Below are 24,976 nucleotides of genomic sequence, written 5' to 3'. Positions count from 1 at the left end.
ACTCCTCTGAAGTGTCATTTCCCAGTTGTCCAATACTCATTTTTGCCTCTCTTTTACTCTTTATATACCTGAAAAAAATCTTTTAGAATCCTTTATATTATTGATTACCTTACCTTCATATTTCACCTTTTATGCGGCTTTTTATGTTGGTTTTTAAAAGCTTCACAATCTTCTAACTTACCACTGACTTTTTGCTATATTGTATGTCCTCTCTTTTGCTTTTATGGTGTCTTTGACTTCCTGTGTCAGCCTCATCCTTCCTTTGGAATACTTCTTCATCTTTGTATCTATCCTGCACATTCCGAATGTCCCCCAGAAACTCCTGCCATTGCAGTTCTGCCATCATCCCTGCTAGTGTTCCCTTTCAATCACCTTTGGCCAGCTGATCTCTCATGCCTCTGTAATTCCATTTACTCCACTGTACAAAGTAAATGCATGATCAAAGTACATGTCTGTCATCATATACAACCCTAATACTTGTTTTCGTGGGGCATACTCAGTAAATCCAAGAATCATATAAAATCAATGGAAGACCGTACCCAACAGGACAGAAAACCAACCAATGTGCAAAAGCCAATAAACAACGCACACACAAAAGTAAAATAAGAAATAATTATAATAAATAAATAAGCAATAATTATTAAGAACATGAGATGAAGAGTCCTTGAAGGTGAGCCTATAATTTGTGGGAACAGTTCAGTAATGGGGCAAGTAAAGTTATCCCCTTTGGTTCGAGAACCTGATGATTGAGGGTTAATAATAGTTCCTGAATCTGATGGTGTAGGTCTTGAGGCTCCTGTACCTTTTCCTGTTGGCAGCAGCGAGAAGAGAACGCAACCTAGGTGCTGGGGGGTCCCTGAAGATGGATGCTGCTTTCCTGCAACAGCGTTCCATGTAGATGTGCTCAGTGGTGGGGTGGGCTTCACCCGTGATGGGCTACTCTGTATCCATTTTGTAAGATTTTCTGTTCAAGGGCATTGTTGTTTCCATATACTCACCACCACGCATTTTGGACGTCATGCCAAATCTTTGCAAGCTGCTAAGGAAGTCGTGACGATGCCATGCTTTCTTTGTAATTGCACTTACAGTACATACTGGGCCCCCAGGACAGATCCTCTGAAATGATAACACCGAGCAATTTAACATTGCTGACCAGCTCCATTTCTGATCCCCCGATGGATCTCCATTTCCTCCTCCTGAGGGCAATAATCGGCTCCTTGATCTTGCTGACATTGAGTGAGAGGTTTTTGTTGTGGCACCACTCATCCAGGTTTTCAATATCCCTCCTGTATACTGATTCGTCACCATCTTTGATTCGACCAACAACAGGAAACAAACTTAAATGTGGCATTGGGGCTGCGCTTAGCTTCACAGTCAGAAGTCTAAAGCAAGTCAAGCAGGGGGGTAAGCACACAGCCTTGATGCACCTGTGATGTTGGAGATCGTGAAGGAGATGTTGCTGCCAATCTGAACTGACTGGAACTGAATTTCAGTTTATTGTCATTTAGAAGCCACAACTGCAATGCAGATAAAAAATGAAACAATGTTCCTCCAGAATGATATCACAAAAGCATATGGCAAAACAGACTACACCAGAAAATCCGCATAACATTTGGCAATTCCCAAATCCAGAGTCTGGAGAGGCTGCTGTGTATTAATATCGCGCTACCATCTTAGCACGTTTCCCTGAAAGGAGTTCCAAATCCACCAGACAAAACAAGACTACCCAGACACACCAAGTCAGGAGACCAACTCTACCACCAAACAAACCAAAAATTAAAGCTACAAGACCTACACAAAACCACATAGTTACAACATATAGTTACAACAGTGCTAACAATACCAAAACTGATTAAAAAAAACAGACCATGGGCACAGTAAAAATAGTCCAGAGATGTTAAAAGACTATAAGTTTGAAAGAAACCACCACACAGTTTCCACAAGTCCCCAGGGTCCCGACAGACTCACCATCCCACGCCGGCGGCAGAAGGGAATACCCCCGCTATGGACTTCCACGGCACTGCTGGACTTAGCCTCGCGGACGCAGCGCACAATGAAAGCGCCACTGGACCCAGCCTTGCAGACGCAGCACACAGTGAAAGCACCCCGCCCGCAGCAGACTCCGAGTCCGTCGAACCTCCAACCATCCCCTCTGGCACAGCCTCTCCGCGCACCATCCTCTGCCGAGCGCACTACGACGCCCCCGCCACCGGCCACCGGCGGACTTGGGTCTGCAAGTGAGGAAACTGAGCATCCAATTGCACAAGGAGGTACTGGGGCCAAGGGCTTGAAACTTACTGATTAGTTCTGAGGGGATGATAGTATTGAATACTGAGCTGTTGTCAGTGAAGAGCATCTTGATTTTTGCACCTTCACTGATCGGATGTTCTTGGGTGAAGTGAAGAGCCAATAAAATGGCATCTGTTGTTGACCTGCTCTGATGGTAGGTAAATTGGAATGGATCCACGTTCTCAGGCAGGGGTTGATATGTTTCATCACTGAACTCCCAAAGCACTTCATCACAATGGATGTACTGTAGTTATTGACACAGGTTACCACTGCATCATTACACTAGCCTTTAGAGAATTTATTGATTTGGTAGTACAACATGGTGTAGACCCTATTGGCCCAGCAACCCCAGAACCCCAATTAATCCTAGCCTAATCACAAGACAATTTACAATGACCAATTAACGTACCTGTGTGAAGAAAAAAAAGCACAACAGCGCCTCTTTCACCTCAGACGGTTGAAGAAGTTCGGCACGAGTCCCCAGATCTTCAGGACTTTCTATACGGGCACAATTGAGAGCACCCTGACTGGCTGCATCACTGCCTGGTATGGGAGCTGTACTTCCCTCAATTGCAGGACTCTGCAGGGAGTGGCGCGGACAGCCCAGCGCATCTGTAGATGTGAACTTCCCACTATTTAGGACATTTACAAAGACAGGTGTGTAAAAAGGGCCCGAAAGATCATTGGGGGCCCGAGTCACCCCAACCACAAACTGTTCCAGCTGCTATCATCCGGGAAACAGTACCGCAGCATAAAATCCAGGACCAACAGGCTTCTTCCACCAGGCCATCAGACATTAATTCACGCTGATACAATTGTACTTCCAAGTTATATTGACTGTCCTGTTGTGTATCTTACTGTACATACTATTTATTACAAATCACTACAATTTGCACATTTCACAGTCAGTTGGAGATATAAGGTAAAGATTTTTACTCATCATGTATGTGAAGGATGTAAGAAATAAAGTCGATTCAGTTCAATATCAGCTACGATTTTGGACATCGCGAGAAACCAGAGCGCCTGAGGAAGAGCCACACATTCCACAGGGAGAGCATACAGAGACTCTTTACAAAACGGTGCCAGAATTGAACTCTCAACTCTAGAACATATGGAGGAATTTAAGGTGGGGGGTTATATGAGAGGCAAGGTTTGAGGGTCGGCACAACATTGTGGGCGGAAGGGCCTGTAATGTGCTGTACTATTCTATGTTCTACGTTCTAATACCTCGAGCAGTAATAGCATCACCCTAACCGCCACGCTAAGTAGTGCTGGTATAATTGAAGCCTACTTAAAGCAGGTGGGTATTGCGCACTGCCGGAGCAAGTTGATCAGCACAGTTCTTTAGTACTGGGCCTGGTGCCTCATCTAGGCCGGATGTTTTCCGTGGGTTGCTCTCTTGTCAGCCGCAGAGACTAAAATCACAGGGTTATCAGGGGCTGTGGGAGTTTGTGAAGGTGGTCTCCATATCCTGATAGTCAAAGTGATTATTAAACGCCATTGAGCTCATCTGGGACTGAAACCTCATTGTCACCTGTGTCGCTTGTTTTCACCCTGCAGGAGGTGATAGCATTCAAGCCCCCCCACAGCTGCCGAGCATCTTTCAGTGACTCAAGCTTGGCCACTTCACATGAGAGTTGACTTTCCAGAGGTCATAGCTCGTTTGACCTCTTGTAGTTCACTTGGTCACCAGAGGGCCAGTGATCTGGCCCTCAGCAGATCGAAGATCTCACGGTGGCTGGGGAAGATTTTGAATGATTTTGTGGAGACACACTCGTCTACAACTGTTTTTATAAAGTCCCTGACAACCATGGCGTACTCGTTCAGAACCTCTGATGAACCCTTGGGCACAGTCCAGTCCACCAAATGGCTGACCAGCTGATTAGACATTTGTATTAATGAGCAGGTGTCATGGTGTTCCTAATAAAGTGTCCACTGAGAACCTGTCGTCATTTTTTTTCGCTTTGTGGCATCTGTACAGTGCAAGACACAGGCAAGGGGGAAGAAGCTATTACGAAGGTGTTGAGTGTGATTCTTCAGGCTCTGGGTACCTCCTCCCTGATGGTGGTAGTGACAAGAGGCATCTCCTGGCTGGTGTGGGTCTTTAATGATAGATGCTTCTCGAGGCACCACCTTTTGAAGATGTCCTCGATAATGGGATGTTGTGCCCATGGTGGGTCTAAAATGCTCTGCAACCTCTTTCAATCCCTTTCCATCTCTCCAATCCCCACTTACTTCCCTGTAACCCAAACTCCCTGGTGCCCGTCAAATTCCTCGTCGGTCCCCTACCTGCATGGCCCTGGGATGGGGGAGGAAATCTGGTCCCCAGCACAAACCACATGGTCACCAGAGGAATTTGTAAGCCCCATGTGAATGGCCCCAGAGATCAGGATTGAACTTGGGTTATTGAAGCTCTGAAGTTCTACAGCTGCCCTACTGTGACTGAGATTCAGATTTATCCATCATACGGACATCAAAACATACAGTTTTTCTAAAAGCCTGAGGCACATGGATACATGGCTAGGATACATGACTTTTGCACAGTGCTTTATTTCTCAAAGCAGAGCGCAGAGGGAGTTGTATCCAAGAATCCAAGACATCTTCAAGGAGCGATGCCTCAAAAAGTCGGCATCCATCATTAAGGACACCCGTCACTTAGGACATGCCCTCTTCTCATTGTTACCATCAGGGAGGAGGTACAGGAGCCTGAAGGCACACACTCAATGATTCAGGAAAGCTTCTTCCCCTCAGCCATCCGATTTCTGAATGGACATTGAAACCTATGAACACTACCTCACTACTTTCTTATTTCTATTTTTACACTTACTTAATTTAACTATATATATATACTTACTATAATTCAGTTTTTTTTCTGCTGCAAGTTAACAAATTTCATGACCTATGTCAATGATGTTAAATCCAACTCTGATTCCGAAATCTGGCAGGGGCAAAATATGCTGGGAATGGCGAGGGTGGAGCATCACGGGAGGGGTGTGGGACAGGTGGCAAAGTGCCAGGGACAGGGGGTGGCACGTGTGCAGGCACACACAGCCCTGAGACACCAGGTAAGGTCATTTGATTCCAAGCAAGTGGTTTATAGATCATTACAGAATGTCTCTCTGGTGCTTCCTGCTCCCTTCCCTCTTCCTTCTCCTTTTCCCAACCATGATTCCCCTCTCTCTGCCCTCTTCCCGCTTTCAGTCCACAATAGAGACCCATATCAGAATCAGGTTTATCATCACTCACGTATGTCATGAAATGTGTTGTTTTTTTGCAGCAGTACAGTGCGATACATAAAATTACTGCAGTACTGTGCAAAAATCTTGGGCACCCTAGATCAGCCTTTCTGAAACTTCCTGCTATGGAGGAACGCTTGAAACGATTTTAAGGTCTCAGGGAACCCCTGTGCATTAAATTAATTATATTTACAGCTCACGGTACGTTAGCATGATCAGTAAGTTGTGGATATAATAATCCAAAAATAATTGTCAATGCTCTTTTGAGTAGAGAGTGAAATATTTGCCAACCTTTCTTGAAAAAAAAACCAGGTAGTTAAGCTTAGCTTCCCTCTCTTGAAATTAATCTCTTTCCCTTTCATAAATTTTAAAAACTCATAAGGCAAACATAATAAATTTCCGTTAAATAACTGGCTTAAGCCAAAATGGGATTTAATTTTTCTACGGGTAGATTTAATTTAAATAAAGGCTGTAAATTAATTTTAATTAATGCTATTTACAAGGTGAAAATTTATTGACAATGCTGAATGGTAAAGTTACTAAAAACCATATGCCAAAGCAATATGAATGAAAATATAGCCTGGGACATAATTTTATACAGGACTTTAATAAAAAACAGATTCTTACTAAGTGACATGATCAGAGTCTAATATAGGCCTAGTATGTGAAACCTGTGCTTATTTTTTCTCTTTGCTGTTCAAATACTCAATTCTGGGTTGAACTGAAGATAAGCGCACATGAATTTCACCTTCAACTGAAATGGGACGATCTCCCTCCTCGGTCTTGATGCTTGTTTTAACAGGAAAAAGCTCGCTCACACGTGTAAGAAGTTGAAAACAGCAGCTAAATGTTCATTGCTTTCCTGTGGGTGGCAGAGCAGAGCAGTCTTCTTCCACGGAAATCCAGATCTTGTCCAGCGAGTAGGTCAGTAAATCTGGTCTTGAGTGCACCATCAGACAGCTCACAAAGTTCTTCCTCTTCTCCCAAAGTCAAGTTCTCAGGCTGAGCAGAAGATTCAGAGAAAGGGTCCCTCACCCAAAGAGAGGAAAATTACTGTTCAGTTTTGTTCTGCAGTTCTTCCAGGTGGTTTTCAATAAGACTCGAGACTTTCTGATATCCTTCCTAGCTCTCGTGCCCAAGCAGCAGTGGAAACATTTCAAGGTTTCCTTTTGCAACGTGATTTAGTTTCCTTTTAAATCCAAGAATGTTGTCGCTTGAAGTCAAAGCATTTTCTTCAGTCAGTGCCTTGCAGAGACTTGTTCAATTGGTTCTTATGGTGAAAAATGTCTGTTCTGTAGGCTAGTTTCTGCAGCCATTCTTCATCTTCAAAGTACTCAGCAAAATCTGGCCTACTATTTTTTAAAAGTACTCCTGCAATTCACCTTTTAGCTCAGACCCCCTGTTGAGAACTCTCAGCCACCGGATTTCTGTATGTACCAGGAGATTTGTGTGCTGTTTGTCCAGGTTTTCACGCAGTCTTTTAAACATTCTCGAGTGAACAGTGCTTTGTTTAAGAAAGTTGATCATTTTTGTAGCATCACCCAGAACGTCTTTCATTTCATCTCCAAGAGTTTTTGACATCAGCACCTCTCTGTGAAGAAAGCAATGTGTTGCGACAACGTTAGGATTTTCACTCTTTACATGAGAAACAAAACCTCTCACGGAGCCAACCAGTGATGGGTCACCATCAGTACAGATGCCAACACATTTCCTCCCAGACAGACCTTTTGTTCCCAGATACGAAAACAAAACATTAAATATATCTTGGCCTTTGCTTGTTTCGGGCAGCTCTTAGCAGCAGAGAAAGTTTTCTTGAATCTTACCATCCTTTGCAAATCTTACAAGTGCTACTACATGACATTTATTGAGGAAATCTGTTGACTCATCAACCGAGATTGAGAAGCTGTTGTTTTTCAGTTTATCACACAAAACCTCTTCAGCATCGTGTGGTATGTTGACTTATTGTGCTGGTTGAGAGTGGCTGCCTTCCCACCCAAACAAAAACCGTGCAAGAGCCAATCTCGAGCTATTATACGCTGTGCTCTTCTCACGGACACAGAGGACGTGCTACAGGCCGCAGTCTCAGTTCACCAAGGCTGCAAGGGCTTCTGGGTTAACGGTCAGAGTGAAGAGTACAATGATTCTCCATCAGCAGCCCCCTCGTCAAGTCAAGTCTATTGTCATTTCGACCATAGACTGCTGGTACAGTACACAGTAAAAACGAAAACGTTCCTCCAGGACCCTGGTGCTACCTGAAACAACACAAAACTACACTAGACTATGTGAGACAGCACAAGGCTACACTAGACTACGTAAAACAACATTAAAAAACTGCACTAGACTACAGACCTGCATAGGACTACATCAAGTGCACAAAACAGTGCAGGGTAGTACAATAATTAATAAACAAGACAATAGGCACAGTACAGGACAAATAACAATATAATAATAAATGATGTAGATGTCAGTCGAGACTGGGTATTGAGGAGTCTGATAGCTTGGGGGAAGAAACTGTTACATAGTCTGGTCGTGAGAGCCTGAATGCTTCGGTGCCTTTTCCCAGACAGCAGGAGGGAGAAGAGATTGTATGAGGGGTGCGTGGGGTCCTTCATAATGCTGTTTGCTTTGCGGGTGCAGCGTGTGGTGTAAATGTCCGTGATGGCGGGAAGAGAGACCCCGATGATCTTCTCAGCTGACCTCACGATCCGCTGCAGGGTCTTGCAATCCGAGACGGTGCAATTCCCGAACCAGGCAGTGATGCAGCTGCTCAGGATGCTCTCAATACAACCTCTGTGGCATTTACAGTCCATCTCGGATCACCACCGATGATCACCCTCTCACCGTGGTTGAGCAGTTCACCCATCTGGGCAGTGTCATCTCTATTGATGCTACGATCGTTGATGTTGACAATCGACTCGCCAGAGCCAGCATTGCCTTCGGGCGCCTCCAGAAACGAGTGTGGAAGATCACCAGCCGCGTCTGACCACAGAAATCCAGGAGTACAGAGCTGCCGTTGTCACAACACTGCTATACTGCTCCGAAGCCTGGGGCCTTGTACCGCAAACAAATCCAGCTGCACGAGCACTTCCATCAACGCTGCCTCCACTCCATTATGGGCATCAACTGGCAGGATTGGGACTCCAGTAACAAAATCCTGAAGGCTCACGTTGCTGCTCCTGCAGCTCCGCTGGCCGGGCCATGTGTCTCGCATGGACAACTCCAGGTTACCGAAAGCAGTACTCTGCGGGCAAGAGAGACCGTGATGCCCCGCACAGGGGGTACAAAGACCAACTTAAGCAGCAGCTCCCTCAGGACAATGTCGAGGCCAATGACCGGCAGCAGTTGGCTTGCGACAGAGACCGCTGGAGAACGCTGATCCACGGCACGGACAAGAATTTCGGGGCATCCAGAAGAGCGACTGCTGAAGAGATTAAGGGACATGGGAAGGATCGTACTACCCAAGCTCCAGGATCCCAGCTGTTCCTGTGTCAAAGCTCCATCCTCCTCCTCCAGCCTCCAGTGGGCTTATGGATTCTCAGACTTCCAGTTCCGCAGCAGACTGGCAGAGTTTCGCAAACTTGGAGCCTTGAGTTCTGAATTTCCGATTCAACCTTGCATTTCTGCCTGTTGAAAACGTTGCCTGTATCATCAGTCAAGCCAAGTCACTTTCTAATTGTCATTTTGACCATAACTGCTGGTACAGTACACAGTAAAAACGAGACAACGTTTTTCAGGACCATGGTGCTACATGAAACAGTACAAAAACTACACTGAACTACGTAAAACAACACAGAAACTACATTAGACTACAGACCTACCCAGGACTACATAAAGTGCACAAAACAGTGCAGGCATTACAATAAATAATAAACAAGACAATAGGCACAGTAGAGGGCAACAAGTTGGTGTCAGTCCAGACTCTGGGTATTGAGGAGTCTAATGGTTTGGGGGAAGAAACTGTTACATAGAACTTCATCACAGTAAACGTTTTTGACTTACTGCCCATTACGCCACTAGAAAGTCCTCCATCCATCTCTGTCCATACCATCACACACAGATATGGAAGGACTCTTCATTGCTGTTTCCGTAACAATTTTGTTTCACCAGTCGGGGTCGTGAGCCCTGAGCTGAACCCCAGACCCTGGAGGACCGGTGGACCACTCTTCGTCTGTCCTCTACCCTTTGACCTGTTTGGCGTGGGTGACCCCACCAAGAGCCAAAGCCTAAAGTCAGTGTAGCTCTCCAGGTCACTGAGGCACAAAAGCCTCCAAACCCTACGACAAGATTGTGGTCCTCTTGGAGGATAGTGCAGGAAACACACCTCAAAAAGAGTTGTTGCTACCTCATGGATTTTTTTTTTACTCTCAATAAATGAGGAGATCAGTGGACAGATAGAAGTTGTAAATTGTAGCACCTTAGAGAAACAGTTTGCTGTGCTTTTAGTATTGTATATTTGCATCCACATTACAAAAAAATATGCAAATAATCCTTTAAGGGGAGTAAGAGAGGCTACATTATACTGTTGTCAGCTCAAAGCAAGCTTACACAGACAGAAGAAATGGAAGGAAGTCTGGTCCCTTCATCCTTCGATATGATAATGGCTGGGTCTTTACCTCAGGTTCAAGATGCAAGATTCAAAATTGCTTAACGCCATTCCCAGGGCTACTCCAGATCTGATGAAGCACAAAAAATCCCCAATGAGATGAAGAACACAATATTTTTTTAAAAAACATGATAAATATCAATACATAAGATAGCTGATATACATGGATTGATTGAATATAAATTAAGTGTTGCTAGGTGCAGGAGTTTTTGTACATGAAGTGCCTCTGACAGGGTATGATAAGGTAATGGGTGGAAGTGTTGATCAGCCTTACTGCTTGGGGAAAGTAATTGCTTTTGAGTCTGGTGGTCCAGGCGAGGATGACCTGGCATGGTCTAACCAAGCAGAGTCCACTGCCAAGAAGGCCCACCAGCACCTTTACTTCCTGAGAAAGCTGAAGAAATTTGGCCTGTCCCCTAAAACCCTCACTGATTTTTATAGGTGCACCGTAGAAAGCGTTCTTCTAGGGTGCATCACAACCTGGTATGGAAGTTGTCCTGTCCAAGCCCGGAAGAAGCTGCAGAAGATCGTGAACATAGCCCAGCACATCACACAAACCAATCTTCCATCCTTGGACTCACTTTACACGACACGCTGTCAGAGCAGTGTTGCCAGGATAATCAAGGACAAGACCCACCCAGCCAACACACTTTTTGTCCCTCTTCCCTCCAGGAAAAGGTTCAGGAGCATGAATATTCGCACAGCCAGATTTGGGAACAGCCTCTTTCCAACTGTGATAAGATGGCTGAACAGATCCTGACCCGGATCTGGGCCGTTCCTTCCAAATATCCGGACCTGACTTGCACTACCTTACTTTCCCTTTTCTATTTTCTAATTATGATTTATAATTTAAATTTTTATTATATTTACTTTGATTTGTACTCCAGGGAGCGCGAAGCGCAGAATCAAATATCGCTGTGATGATTGTACGCTCTAGTATCAATTATTTGGTGAAAATAAAGTAAATACCCTCCTCCCTGACAGGAGTGGGGCAAATCATCCATGAGAAGAGTGGATGGGATCCTTCGTGATATTGCTGGCCTTCTTCCAGCACCATAGTACGCATAAGCAGAATTAGGCCATCCGGCCCATCGAGTTTCGTCTTCCTCACTGTTTGCCCCACTCCCACCAGGGAGGAGGCTATGTAGCATCCACGCCAGGACCACCAGACTCTATATCATGACGGTGGGCAGGCCGGTGGCCGGTGATGTGTTGGGCAGTTTTGACTTCCTGTTGCAGAGCTTTCCTCTGTATCAAGCAGTGATGCAGCTTGTTAGGGTGCTCTCTTCTGCCCATCTGTAGAATGATGTGAGCATTGATGTGCCCCCTGAGGAGGAAGAGGTGTTGGTGAGCTTTTCTGGACCATAAGAATTTGGGCGAGATGTGCACCCCCAGGAGTTTGAAACTGCTCCCAGTTTCCACCTGTGTGCCGCCGATGTAAAGAGAGACGGTGAGTGGTCCGAGTTCTCCCGAAGTCGACAACCATCTTGCCGACACCGAGGAAGAGGTGGTTTGCCAGGCGCCAGGCCTCGAGCTCTTCCACCTCCCTCTCTGTAGGCCGACTCATCGCTGTTGGTGATGAGCCCCACCTCTGTCCGGTCATGGGCGAACTTGACAATGTGACGACTCGGGAGTTTGTCCGTGGGCAGCAGTGGGCTCAGCACACAGCCCGGGTGGGGGTGGTCACCGGCGTTGAGGATGGTGGGGAGGGAGGAGCGGTTGTGCCTCCTGACTGTCTGAGGCCTGTGGTTCAGAAGTCCAACACCCGGCGGTATACTTAGACCGAGAAGTAGGAGTGTGGTCACTACGGTCTGTGGGACAATAGTGTTGAATGCCGAACTAAAATCCAGAAACAGCGTTCTGACTTCCTGTCCTCGGTCTCCAGGTGTGTCAGGGCCAGGTGCATGGCAGATACTATGGTAGAGCAGTTCTGTCAGTAAGCATATGGGTGGGTATCCAGTGTGGCAGGAATGGAGTTCTGATGTGTGGCATTACCAGCTGTTCAAAGCACTTCATTATGAGTGCTGGGCAGCCATCGTTTAGTCCTGAAGGTGGAAAATTCTTTGGCACAGCAATGATGATGGCCGATTTGAAGCATGTGGGGACAGCAGGCTGGTTGGGTGAAGGGCTGAAGATGCCTGGTGTAGCCCATCTCTCCTTCACGGTCTGCATAATCCTCAATCCTTTAATACCCGAATATCTTTCAGTCCCAAATGTCTCCATCTCCCACAAACCCACCAACCAAGGAATCAATCTGATGTATCTTTGTTGCACTCCTATTGAACTGAACTGACTTTATTTCTTACATCCTCCATATACATGAGGAGTAAAAATCTTTTATGTTGCATCTCCGTTCAAATGTGCAATGTGCAACTATAATTTATAATAAATAAATAAATACATAATTTATAATAAATATTATGTGCAACAAGATAGTCAATATACCATAGAAATACAATTGTATCAGCATGAATTAATCGGTCTGATGGCCTGGTGGAAGAAGCCGTCCCGGAGCCTGTTGGTCCTGGCTTTTATGCTACGGTACCATTTCCCAGATGGTAGCAGCTGGAATAGATTGTGGTTGGGGTGACTCAGGTCCCCAGTGATCCTTTGAGCTCTTTTTACACACCTGTCTTTGTAAATGTCCTGAATAGTGGGAAGTTAACATCTACAGATGCGCTGGGCTGTCCGCATCACTCTCGGTAGGGTCCTGTGATTGAGGGAAGTACAATTCCCACACCAGGCAGTGATGCAGCCAGTCAGGATGCTCTCAATTGTGCCCCTAGAGAAAGTCCTTAGTATTTGGGGGCCCACACCAAACTTCTTCAACCACCTGAGGTGAAAGAGGCACTGTTGTACTTTTTTCACCAAACAGCCGCTACGAGATCCTCAGTGATGTTTATGCTGAGGAACTTAAAGCTGTTCACCCTCTCAACCCCAGATCCATTGATGACTATAGGGGATAGCCTGTCTCCATTCCTTGTAGTCCACAACCAGATTCTATTGCAAGTATATCCTCCCACAGGTGGAGAAGAGGCAGGGCCTTTACATTCCTGATGCAGCCTCCTATGGAATTTCAATATCTTTACTCTCGTATCCTCTAGCAATGAAGCCCAAACACATCATTGTAACTGCTCACAAACAGGAGAAAATCTGCCCATGCTGGAAATCCGAGCAACACACACAAAATGCTGGAGGAACTCAGCAGGCCAGGCAGCATCTATGGAAAAAAGTACAGTTGACGTTTCGGGCCGAGACCCTTCATCAGGACTAGAGGAAAGAAAGATGAGGGTTAGAAGGTGGGGGAGGAAGAAACACAGGGTGAAAGGTGAAACTGGCGGCGGGGGGGAGGGATGAAGTTCAGAGCTGTGAAGTTGATTGGTGAAAGAGAGTCAGGGAATCTCATCTGATAGGAGAGGACAGAAAGCCATGGGAGAAAGAAAAGGGGGAAGAGATCAGAGGGAGGTGATGGTCAGGTAAGGAGATGAGGTGAGAGAGAGAAAAGGGATTAGGAAACAGTGAAGGGGAGTGCATTACCAGAAGTTTGAGAAATCGATGTTCACGCCATCAGGTTGGAAGTTACCCAGACAGTTGCTACTCCAACCTGAGTGTGGCCTCATCACGACAGTAGACGATGCCATGGATAGACATAACAGAATGGGGTTGGGAAGTGGAATTAAAATGGTTGGCCACTGGAAGATCCCTCTTTTTCTGGTGGACAAATCATAGGTGCTCGGCAAAGCCCCTGGGGCTTGTAGCGGTTAGCTGAGCGACTGACAGCACTGGAATTCCCGCTGATGCCTGTAAGGAGTTTGTACGTTCTCCCCGTGGCCGCGTGGGTTTCCTCCGCTTTCCTCCCGCAGAACACGGGCGTGCTGGTTGGTCGGTTAGTTGGACATTGTAAGTTGTTCCGTGAATCAGGGTATTGCGCAGCACTGCATTTGTCAACGTGGAGTGGAGAGTGAGTTTGTAATTCTGGCGGGAGCAAAGGATGTTGGGAATGGTGAGGGTGGAGCGCCGCGGGAGGAGGTGTGGGACAGGTGGCGGAGAAGGAGCTACGGGGTGGGGTACAAACACACCCAGCCCTGAGACACCAGGCAAGGTCATTTGATTCCAAACAATTGATTTATTGATCATTACAGAATGTCTCTGGTGCTTCCCCGCTCCCTCACCTCTCCCTTCCCCTTTTCCTAACCATGATCCCCCTCTCCCTAACCTCCTCACACTCTCCGTCCACAATAGAGACCGATATCAGAGTCAGGTTTATCATCACTCACATATGTTGTGAAATTTGCTTTTATTATGTGGCAGCAGTACAGTGCAGTACATAAAATTATTGCAGTACTGTAAGCGTTTGGCACCCTGGCTATATATACTTCTGCACAGTACAGTACATCTACGGTAACAAAGCTGATCCTGGGTGGCAGCTCATGTTCTAATGCAAAAGCCAGTTATCCTCGCTCTTAGCGGTAATTTCAACAGAATGACCCAATGTTTGGACGATTTCAACACCAGGCCCAGTGATTTGAAAAGGCAGGGTGGTGGGACCAGAGTCGAGGGTCGGGCCGGCTCTGCTCGCTGTTCCGCGATATTTATTTCTCTCTTCATGGCGCCGAGGCTGTGTGGGCGTGCTCCAGCTGCTCTGTGTTTCATGATGTTTACTCTGCTACGCGCTGAACGGAGGCCGAGGCTGTGGGCCTTCTCCAGCTTCCCCATGCTCCATGTCTACGGGCTTCTCGACATTTAATCTGCTCTGTGCTCTGAGGCCGAGGCTGTGGGCCTGCTCCATCTACGCCTCGCTTTGTGATGTTTACTCTGCTACGCGCTGAACGGAGGCCGAGGCTGTGGGCCTTCTCCAGCTTCCCCATGCTCCATGTCTACGGGCTTTTCGACATTTAATCTGCTCTGTGCTCTGAGGCCGAGGCTGTGGGCCTGCTCCATCTACGCCTCGCTTTGTGATGTTTACTCCGCTACACGCTGAACTGAGGCCGAGGCTGTGGGCCTTCTCCAGCTTCCCCGTGCTTCGTGTCTATGGGCTTCTCGACATTTAATCCGCTATGTGCTGAACTGAGGACGAGGCTGTGGGAGTGTTCCAGCTGCCCCACAGTTCATGCCTGAGGACTCACTTTCATTTTAGATGCTACTTGCTTGTTTTTATTGTTTACACAGTGTGTGTTTTTAATTTTTGTTTATTGAGATACAGCGTGGAGTAGGAACTCCTGGATCTTTGAGCTGCATTGCCCAGCAACCCCCAATTTAATTCGAGCCCAGTCACGGGACAGCTTACAAAGACCAATTCACCTCCCAACCGGTACGGCTTTGGGCTTCGGGAGGACGCAGCCACGGGGAGAACATACAAACTCCTTACAGACAACGGCTCACTTGCACTGTAAAGCATTGTGCCGACCACTCCGCTAACGTGCGACCCACGCGGTCACGGGTATAAACTCCTTACAGGCAGCGCCGGGAATTGAACCTGAGCCCGCCAGTTCTCCCTCTGCACATTGGGTGCTTGTCGTTCTCTTTTTAATGGATTCAATCGGGTTTTTTCTTGTTTTGTGACTGCCCGTTAAGAGGCAAATCTCAAGGTTGTAAAATTATACATACAAGGGGTGATTGATAAGTTTGTGGCCTAAGGTAGCCGGAATCAATTTTAGAAAACCTTGCAATTTTCAATTATCTGAAACAGAAATACCACTAAAGTTATTAACTTCAAACTTTCTGCATAATCACTCAAAGAGTTATATATAACCATATAACAATTACAGCACGGAAACAGGCCAGCTCAGCCCTTCCAGTCAGTGCCGACGCTTACTCTCACCTAGTCCCACTGGCCCGCACTCAGCCCATAACCCTCCACTCCTTTCCTGTCCATATACCTATCCAATTTTACTTTAAATACACGTGCATGTAACGAGAGCTATATAACTCATCTCCTTCTACCCTAGGCCACAAACTAATCAATCACCCCTCGTATTTTAATAATAAGTATACTTTGAACTTTGTATCTTGGTGTTGGTTTGTGGTGGTGGAACAGTTATATAGATGTAAAGGGGGTTTCTTTTTTTTTCTTTGTTACTGTTGGGAAAGGGTTTCCTTTTGTTAACTAGCAGGAATGCTAATTTACTGATAACGAGAATGGTATTCCTTTGTAAACCAAATGGGGATTAATGTTCTTTCTTCTGAGTCTGTAAACTTTTGTTGATGGGCTTTTGGGCAGATCGGCGCGAGGGGGTCGAGAGAGAGGACGCAATGCTCTAAGCTGGGCGAGGATCGGACCCCAAAGGGGGGTCCGAGGCCGGGAGATTCTCCGAGGAGGGGGGGATGAAGCTAGATGTGCTTGGTTGACCACTCGGAGGGTCCTGAGCTGTTTGGAGAGTCGAGGAGTTCGGAGGGTCCTGAGCTGCGAGTCGAGGAGTTCGGAGGGGATCGAATGGTGGCCAGAAGACTTCAGTAATTGAGCTCCAACGGTTGTGCACGAAGTGGTTTGGACTTTGATAAGTTTGGCGCCTTTTCTTTAATTTTCTCTTCATATATACTGTATCGTTATTAATCACTTAGTTATAGTAATCTTTATAAATTGTACTCATTTAATCGCATATGGTGTACTGTCTGGTTTTGGGCGAGGCGGGGACATCACACAGCATCCACACCAGCTGATTACCCAGTTTGGCGGGACCGGAGGCTGTTCCCCCTAGACAAGAACGAGCTGAGCGAGCCTGAGGCGACCCAGGGGTTACATTGTGGGGTGCTCGTCCGGGGTTGATTTCTGTGGAAGCTGTGTGATCACCCTCTTTAAATTGTGTCTGCGGCGAAGAGCTGGTGTGCCTTTGTGGGTGTGCGATTGCTGGTTATCGCTGTGTGTGTGTTGGGTGGGGTGGTTGCTGTTGGTAGCAATTGTCGTTGTTCGAGTTCCGACTCGTGCTGACGAAATGATGGTGGGACCATGGGTTGTCCGTACTGTTTGGAGATTGAGGAGTGACAGGTTGGGATGTTTCAGTAGTGGTGAGCTCCGCCCGGTTATTGGAATAATGTCCAGCCCTAAAGGGGCGGAGGCTTGGGCGGAGCGGACCTCTCAGTTGTTGGGTGAGTGGCAGTGCTTGGCTGAGGAAAAGCGACAGGGACGGGTTGAAAGTTTGAGTAGGCGGGCTGGTGACGTTGTTAGAACTGTCGGGCGCAATTACCTCGAAGTGACCGCTGCCAGTTCTGGGAAAGTGTGGGAAAATGCATGTGGTTCGACTGGAAGTCAAATGCCGCAGCTGGGGGGCTTATTATATCTGTGGCAGGAGATTGGTGGGAAGTTTTTAGGGTATCCCTTTTTGCCTAGGGGGGCAGATAAATTGCTTGTGGTGCCAAGGGGATCTGTCAAGGGGATCAGTTGTTCCGTTGATTCGAGAGGTGTCGGGAAACTTAGAGGAGTGCCCAGTGGGGGAATGGCTTGGGGTCTCTGGGGGAGCACGTTCCCAGCAATGTACCAAGGAACTCCCGAAAGGAACAGACCCTATTCCTGAAGGCTTAGAGGGGCCACGCACACAGGTGTTGTTACGGATGGATGGAAGTCAAGTTAAAGCCATCCTCGGCACCGGGGCGCCGGTGAAGTTGCTGTACAGTTTGTTTCATAACCGTTATTGGAAGCATTTACCCTTGACAACATTGAGGACACTGGAGATTCGGGGTACCAGTGTCGGTGATTATCCAGACAACGGTTGTTGGTCAGTGAAAATGGAGTACTTAGAGGCAAATGTGGAGGAGACTGAGGTTCATGAATCGTTAATGCTGATGTGTCCGGACCCTGTTGAGACGGGCAGCGTTTCTGTTCTAGAGAGAACCAATATCCTGCTGGTGCGCTTGGGAGCCTGCCCGGAGGAGGCGGGTGAGCGCTGTTTGGAGGCATTGTCGATGAACCCAGGGTTTCGAGCTGCTTGTGCGGACGTGTGTAGCAGCATTGGGCTGATACCGAATTCAAACAAGAGCCAGTGGTGGTACGGCCTGGGGGAAGTATCTGAGGGTGAGACCCTCTTCGTGGACGCTGCGAAATACCACAAGGGAGGGGAGTTGACTGCTGAAGACACCTCGGAGAGAGAGAGGTTGCGGCGACTGGCCCCTACAGCCGTGGAAGATGTAGGCAGCGTGTATATGGATTATATTGTGTTGAAGAGGCGTACTGTCAGTGACCAGAATATGGCCCTGAGGGCCAGAGAGGCGATGGCCTGTCTGAGTGGTGCGATGTGGTTTAAGGTGCTGGATCTGAGGAGTGGATGTTGCCAGATCCCGATGAGTAGGGCTGACAAGGAGAAGACGGCCGTTATAAATTCCCTAGGAGTCTTCGGGTCCGAAAAGATGCCACAGGGCATATCTGGAGCCCTTGCAACCTTCCTGTGGGGCAGGTGGAAGACCATAGGGGATGTGGAGGCGTTTGGAGTTTTGGTGTATGTGGATGGTATTTGGATTTGCCTCAGGAGAATATGAAGTGAGGTCGTTGCAGGAGCAGCTGAGAACTACCGAGTTAAAGTGTTTTCGGGACACGTGCCAGGGCTGGTGAAGGTCGCAGCTTGTGAGAGACTGTCTCTACGGAATCAAGTTTGAAATGAAGACGGAGAGACTGGAGAAAGTGATCTGGAACCATTCGGAAGACTTACAAGTTGGAGAGAATGAAGAAAGTTGTCTGACTGAGGGTAATAGCAAACTGAGAACCCGGAGAGGGGAGTTTGCAGAGGTGAAGAAATTACAGACGAATCTCAGAAGAGAGAAGCGGAAGCTTGAAGGGAACCTGAAGATGACCATCAACAGTTCAAATGAAGTGCAAAACCTGAAAGTTGATCTGGAAGAAGTCATGAGGAAGAAAAAGCTGGAGAGAAGTGCAGTGAATACTGAACAGGAGGCTGAAGAGACTGCGGGAGCAGTGCAGGCCACGTGTTTCCGTTTGGAGAAGATCAAACAGCAGCTACCAATCACAGGAATGAGGAAGAATACAGATTCGATGGATGATGTGCTGGATGTGTGGTACATGCTGCCTTTTGCTGACTTTCCCTCGATTGAGGAAGAGACCTTTGGCCCTTCTCCCATTGAGTCAGGTGTAGCGGGGAGGGTTAACTGTGTGCAGTGTGGGGCATGAGTGAGAGGTTGAGAGAGGAGTTGGTAGTGGGCCCAAGGTATCCCCAGTTGTGTCCGAGCCTGAAGGGTTTAGGTGAGGGGGTACGGAGGCCTCAGAAGGGTTAGGGAACTCCCAGATAGTTGGCCTAAGTAGCGCCTGAGGAACAGGGCGTGAGGGTTACTGTGTGGGGAGGAGATGTCACTGTTTGTGCTTGGGTTACGGTGTGTTGGCAGGAAAGGTGGCGAATTATTTAGTAGTCATGAGGACATGACTTTTATTTGGTGGAGGAAGTGTGTAAAGGGGGTTTCTTTTTTTTTCTTTGTTACTGTTGGGAAAGGGTTTCCTTTTGTTAACTAGCAGGAATGCTAATTTACTGATAACGCGAATGGTATTCCTTTGTAAACCAAATGGGGATTAATGTTCTTTCTTCTGAGTCTGTAAGCTTTTGTTGACGGGCTTTTGGGCAGATCGGCGCGAGGGGGCCGAGAGAGAGGACGCAATGCTCTAAGCTGGGCGAGGATCGGACCCCAAAGGGGGGTCCGAGGCCGGGAGATTCTCCGAGGAGAGGGGGATGAAGCTAGATGTGCTTGGTTGACCACTCGGAGGGTCCTGAGCTGTTTGGAGAGTCGAGGAGTTCGGAGGGTCCTGAGCTGCGAGTCGAGGAGTTCGGAGGGGATCGAATGGTGGCCAGAAGACTTCAGTAATTGAGCTCCAACGGTTGTGCACGAAGTGGTTTGGACTTTGATAAGTTTGGCGCCTTTTCTTTAATTTTCTCTTCATATATACTGTATCGTTATTAATCACTTAGTTATAGTAACCTTTATAAATTGTACTCATTTAATCGCATATGGTGTACTGTCTGGTTTTGGGCGAGGCGGGGACATCACACAGCATCCACACCAGCTGATTACCCAGTTTGGCGGGGCCGAAGGCTGCTCCCCCTAGACAAGAACGAGCTGAGCGAGCCTGAGGCGACCCAGGGGGTTACATAGACTATAGACAAAGTCTTAATTTATGGCAACCTTTTATTCATTCCTGCTTGTCTCACATTAAGTCTTTGTTAGTTTCTTCTTGATAAAGGCAGATAATCTCCAAAGTCTTTCAAAGTTTTTAATACCCAGTTGAGATATTCCCCTTTAATTCTTCTCTTAATGGCAACTGAGAGATTTTCTACTGCCATTTTCAAGCATAAATGTGGAGCAAAGTAGAATCGAATGCAAGCAAGATTCTTCCATTTAAGGGCCTGTCCATTTGTGGTCTTTGCTCGATCAGACACAGGAGGTACAGCTCATGAATACTGAGCACTTGAACGAGGAACTGCAGGGCCATATTCTGGAGATGAACTCCATCGAGGAGTCATTGCGTCCAGGAGCAAGGAAGGGGAGAAAAGTCAACTTAATTTGAAATCCTCTGCTCAGCTGTGATTGCAGGTTAATACAGTCAGTTGTAGGTTCAATACCTTAACCTGATAATGAAAGGCTTTTACTGGTCTCTCAACGCCCGCCATTGACTGTTCACAGAAACCTGGTAAGCAGCCACTTTGAGACTGGATTAAAGGATAAAAAATAATTGGTACTTGAAACAGAATGGTGCTGTTAGAGTTTGGAAACTTCCTTCAAAGACTACACATGTTAACATGTTTGTGTGCGTGTGTGTGTGTGTGTATGTGTGTTTATAAGACCACAAAACATATGAGCAGAATTAGGCCATTCGGTCTGTCGAGTCAGCTCCACTGATTTATCATCCCCCCACAACCCCATTCCCCTCTACTCTCCATAAACTTCAACGTCCTGACTGATCAAGAATCCATCGAACTCTGCTTTAAGTCTACCCAACGATTTGGCCTCCACAGCTGTCTGTGGTAAAGAATTCCACAGATTCACCAAATCAAGTCAAGTCAAGTTATTTTCTAATTGTCATTTCGACCATAACTGCTGGTACAGTACACAGTAAAAACGAGACAACGTTTTTCAGGACCATGGTGTTACTTGACACAGTGCAAAAACTAGACTGAACTATGTAAAAAACAACACAGAAAAAAACTACACCAGCCTACAGACCTACCCAGGACTGCATAAAGTGCACCAAACAGTGCAGGCATTACAATAAATAATAAACAAGACAATAGGGCAGTGAGTTGGTGTCAGTCCAGGCTCTGGGTATTGAGGAGTCTGATGGCTTGGGGGAAGGAACTGTTAACATAGTCTGGTCGTGAGAGCCCGAATGCTTCGGAGCCTTTTCCCAGACGGCAGGAGGGAGAAGAGTTTGTATGAGGGGTGCATGGGGTCCGTCATAATGCTGTTTGCTTTGCGGATGCAGCGTGTAGTGTAAATGTCTGTAATGGCGGGAAGAGAGACCCCAATGATCTTCTCAGCTGACCTCACTATCCGCTGCAGGCTCTTGCGATCCGAGACGGTGCAATTCCCGAACCAGGCAGTGATGCAGCTGCTCAGGATGCTCTCAATGCCCTCTGGCTAAAGAAATTCCTCTTCATCTCCGTTCTAAAGTCCTTCAATTCAGAGTTCGTGTCCTCTGTTAACTAGGTACGTCAAAGGATTCGAAGTATTCTTGCTGTCAAAGTATGCACGCAGCATAGTTCTGAGATTCAATTGCCCCACAGACAGCCAAGAGCAAAGAAAAACCATGGAACCCGTTCAAAGGGAAAAAAAATCAAACCACCCCCTTCACGTGCAAACGGCAACAGAAAAAAATACACAAGCAAAAACACAGGATACAAGCACAAAATTCACAGGGATATTCGGTTCAGCTCAGTATTCTTTATCTGCAGGCCGTCCCGATTCAAAATTGCCCAAACTAGCAACAAAAAAAAAAGTGACCGGAAACCAGAACGTGTCATAAACGTGAATCAGAGTCCACAATCCACAAATCGCGTCGATTAAACCTCGCTCCGGCACCATCCTCTGACAGCATCGAAGGACTGAGGGGTCACTCAGTGCACAGACCTTCCTTTGGGAGCAGAGAGTGAGAGGGAGAGTAAGGCCCTCACACTCAAACCCTCCGCCTCAGCAGCAGCGAGCGCACACGGATTGAATTCAATTGACTTTATTACTTGCATCCTTCGTACACTCGAGGAGTAAAAATCTTTACGTCTGTCTAAGTGCGCAAAGTGCAATTTATAGTAATTTGTAATAAATAGTATGAACAACAGGACAGTCAATATAACATAGAAATACAATTATATCAGCGTGAATTACTCAGTCTGATGGCCTGGTGGAAGAAGCTGTCCCGGAGCCTGTTGGTCCTGGTTTTAATGCTGCGGTACCGTTTCCCGGATGGTAGCAGCTGGAACAGTTTGTGGTTGAGGTGACTCGGGTCCCCAGTGATCCTTCGGGCCCTTTTTACACACCTGTCTTTGTAAGTGTCCTCAATAGTGGAAAGTTCACATCTACGGATGTGCTGGGTTGTCTCTGCAGGGTCCTGTGATTGAGGGAGGTACAGTTCCCACACCAGGCAGTGATGCAGCCAGTCAGGATGCTCTCAATTGTGCCCCTGTAGAAAGTTCTTAGGATTTGGGGGCCCATACCAAACTTCTTCAACTGTCCAAGGTGAAAGAGGCGCTGTTGTGCTTTTTTCACCACACAGCCAGTATGTACAGACCACGTGAGATCCTCAATGATGTTTATGCTGAGGAACTTAAAGCTGTTCACCCTCTCAACCTCAGATCCACTGATGTCAATAGGGGTTAGCCTGTCTCCATTCCTCCTGTAATCCACAACCAGCTCCTTTGTTTTTGAGTGAGGCTGGTAAATGGCGCTAAACACTCACCTCAATGATTTCAATCTTCCTCGGCACTTTAATCAGCAAAAGCTGGGATCGATCACGGGCTCACGCCTGTCTGCAGGCTTCCTGGCCTCCATGCTGTGCTCTCTGCTCACAGCCTTGAAGTACCCTCTCAGAGACAGCGAAGTGTCAGTTCTCCCGATCGGCCCGAAATCACACCGCCACACTCTAGACTACAGGCTCCAACAGCAGCAGAAACACATCGGAACTAAGGGAAAGTTGTTTCTGACCCGGCTTAAGGATGTCGTCCCAGGCCACAATGTTCGCTGGCGCCATCTTTCCTCTGAAAGGTGTACACATTTTATTGGGGGGGTGTGTGTGTGTGTGTGTGTCTATGTGTGTGTGTGTGTGTGTGTGTGTGTGAGTGTGTGTGTGTGTCTCTGTGTGTGTGTGTCTGTGTGTCTGTGTGTGTGTGTGTGTGTGTGTGTCTCTGTGTGTGTGTGTCTGTGTGTCTGTGTGTGTGTGTGTGTGTCTATGTGTGTCTCTGTGTGTGTGTGTGTGTGTGTGTGTCTATGTGTGTGTGTGTGTGTGTGTGTGTGTGTGTGTGTGTGTCTCTGTGTGTGTGTGTGTGTGTGTGTGTGTGTGTGTGTGTGTCTCTGTGTGTGTGTGTCTGTGTGTCTGTGTGTGTGTGTGTGTGTCTCTGTGTGTGTGTGTCTGTGTGTCTGTGTGTGTGTGTGTGTGTGTGTGTGTGTGTGTCTATGTGTGTGTCCGTGTGTGTGTGTGTGTGTCTATGTGTGTCTGTGTGTGTGTGTGTGTGTGTCTATGTGTGTCTGTGTGTGTGTGTGTGTGTGTGTGTGTGTGTGTCTGTGTCTGTGTGTGTGTGTGTGTGTCTATGTGTGTCTGTGTGTGTGTGTGTGTGTGTGTGTGTGTGTGTGTGTCTGTGTCTGTGTGTGTGTGTGTGTGTGTGTCTATGTGTGTGTCCGTGTATGTGTGTGTGTGTGTGTGTGTCTGTGTGTGTGTGTGTGTGTGTGTGTGTCTGTGTCTGTGTGTGTGTGTGTGTGTCTATGTGTGTGTCCGTGTGTGTGTGTGTGTGTGTGTGTGTGTGTGTGTGTGTGTGTGTGTGTGTGTGTGTGTGTGTCTATGTGTGTCTGTGTGTGTGTGTGTGTGTGTGTGTGTGTGTGTGAGTCTATGAATTCCACTCTATAGACCCATGCATCATGCACAGATCTCCCTACTTTTGTTACAAATTGTGCTTCTAATCCTTCTCAGTATTTTCAACCAAAATAAGCTAAAGAGATTTCTGCATCTTGTACACAGAGAATTTGTGTAGAAAAGCTTCCAAGAAAGTCATTGGTAAAGCCCAGACGGAGTGTTGTCACTGGTGGGAAGGAGGTCAGAAACTTTCTGTTATATTAAGGAACAGACTGAGAGATTTTTGCCCACTTTTCACGGAAAGCGATGAAGAGAATTAGCTGAAATATGAAACAACCTGAAGATTTTGACTGAGGTGAAAGATTCAAAGTACATTCGTTATCGCAGTATGTATGTACCAACATTTGTAGTATGTCTTTTGCTAGCGGTTAGCACAACGCTTTACAGTACAGGCGAGCAGGGTTCAATTCCTAACGCAGCCTGTAAGGAGTTGGTACCTTCTCCCCGTGACCACGTGTTTTTCTCTGGTTTCCTTTCACAGTCCGAAGCCGTACCGGTTAGCAGGTTAATTGGTCATTGGAGATTGTCCCGTGATTAGGCTCAGGTTAAATCGGGGGGGTTGCTGGGCAGCACGGCTCGAAGGGGTGGAAAGGCCTAATCCGCGCTGTAACTTAATAAATAAATGAATAAACTGGTAATGAGGCTCCAGACTTGAGATCAGAAAGGAGTAATTGAAACTATTATACACACAAGAAAGTCTGGAAAAGCTGGAAATCCAGAGCGAACACACACACAAAATCCTGGAGGAACTCAGCAGGCCAGGCAGCATCGAAACGTGTCGGGCCGAGACCTTCTTCAGGA

General features: G+C 47.0%; 1 protein-coding gene across 7 annotated transcripts in view; it reads left to right on the top strand.

The window, feature by feature from the left end:
* Positions 1–24,976, top strand: part of nkain1 (sodium/potassium transporting ATPase interacting 1) — an 860,191-nt gene that overhangs the window by 749,123 nt on the left and 86,092 nt on the right. The gene's annotated exons all lie outside the window — the stretch shown is intronic.

The sequence above is a fragment of the Hypanus sabinus genome, chromosome 24, assembly GCF_030144855.1.
Source record: "Hypanus sabinus isolate sHypSab1 chromosome 24, sHypSab1.hap1, whole genome shotgun sequence".
Taxonomy (NCBI): Eukaryota; Metazoa; Chordata; class Chondrichthyes; order Myliobatiformes; family Dasyatidae; genus Hypanus; species Hypanus sabinus.
This window is presented reverse-complemented; position numbering and strand designations above follow the sequence as displayed.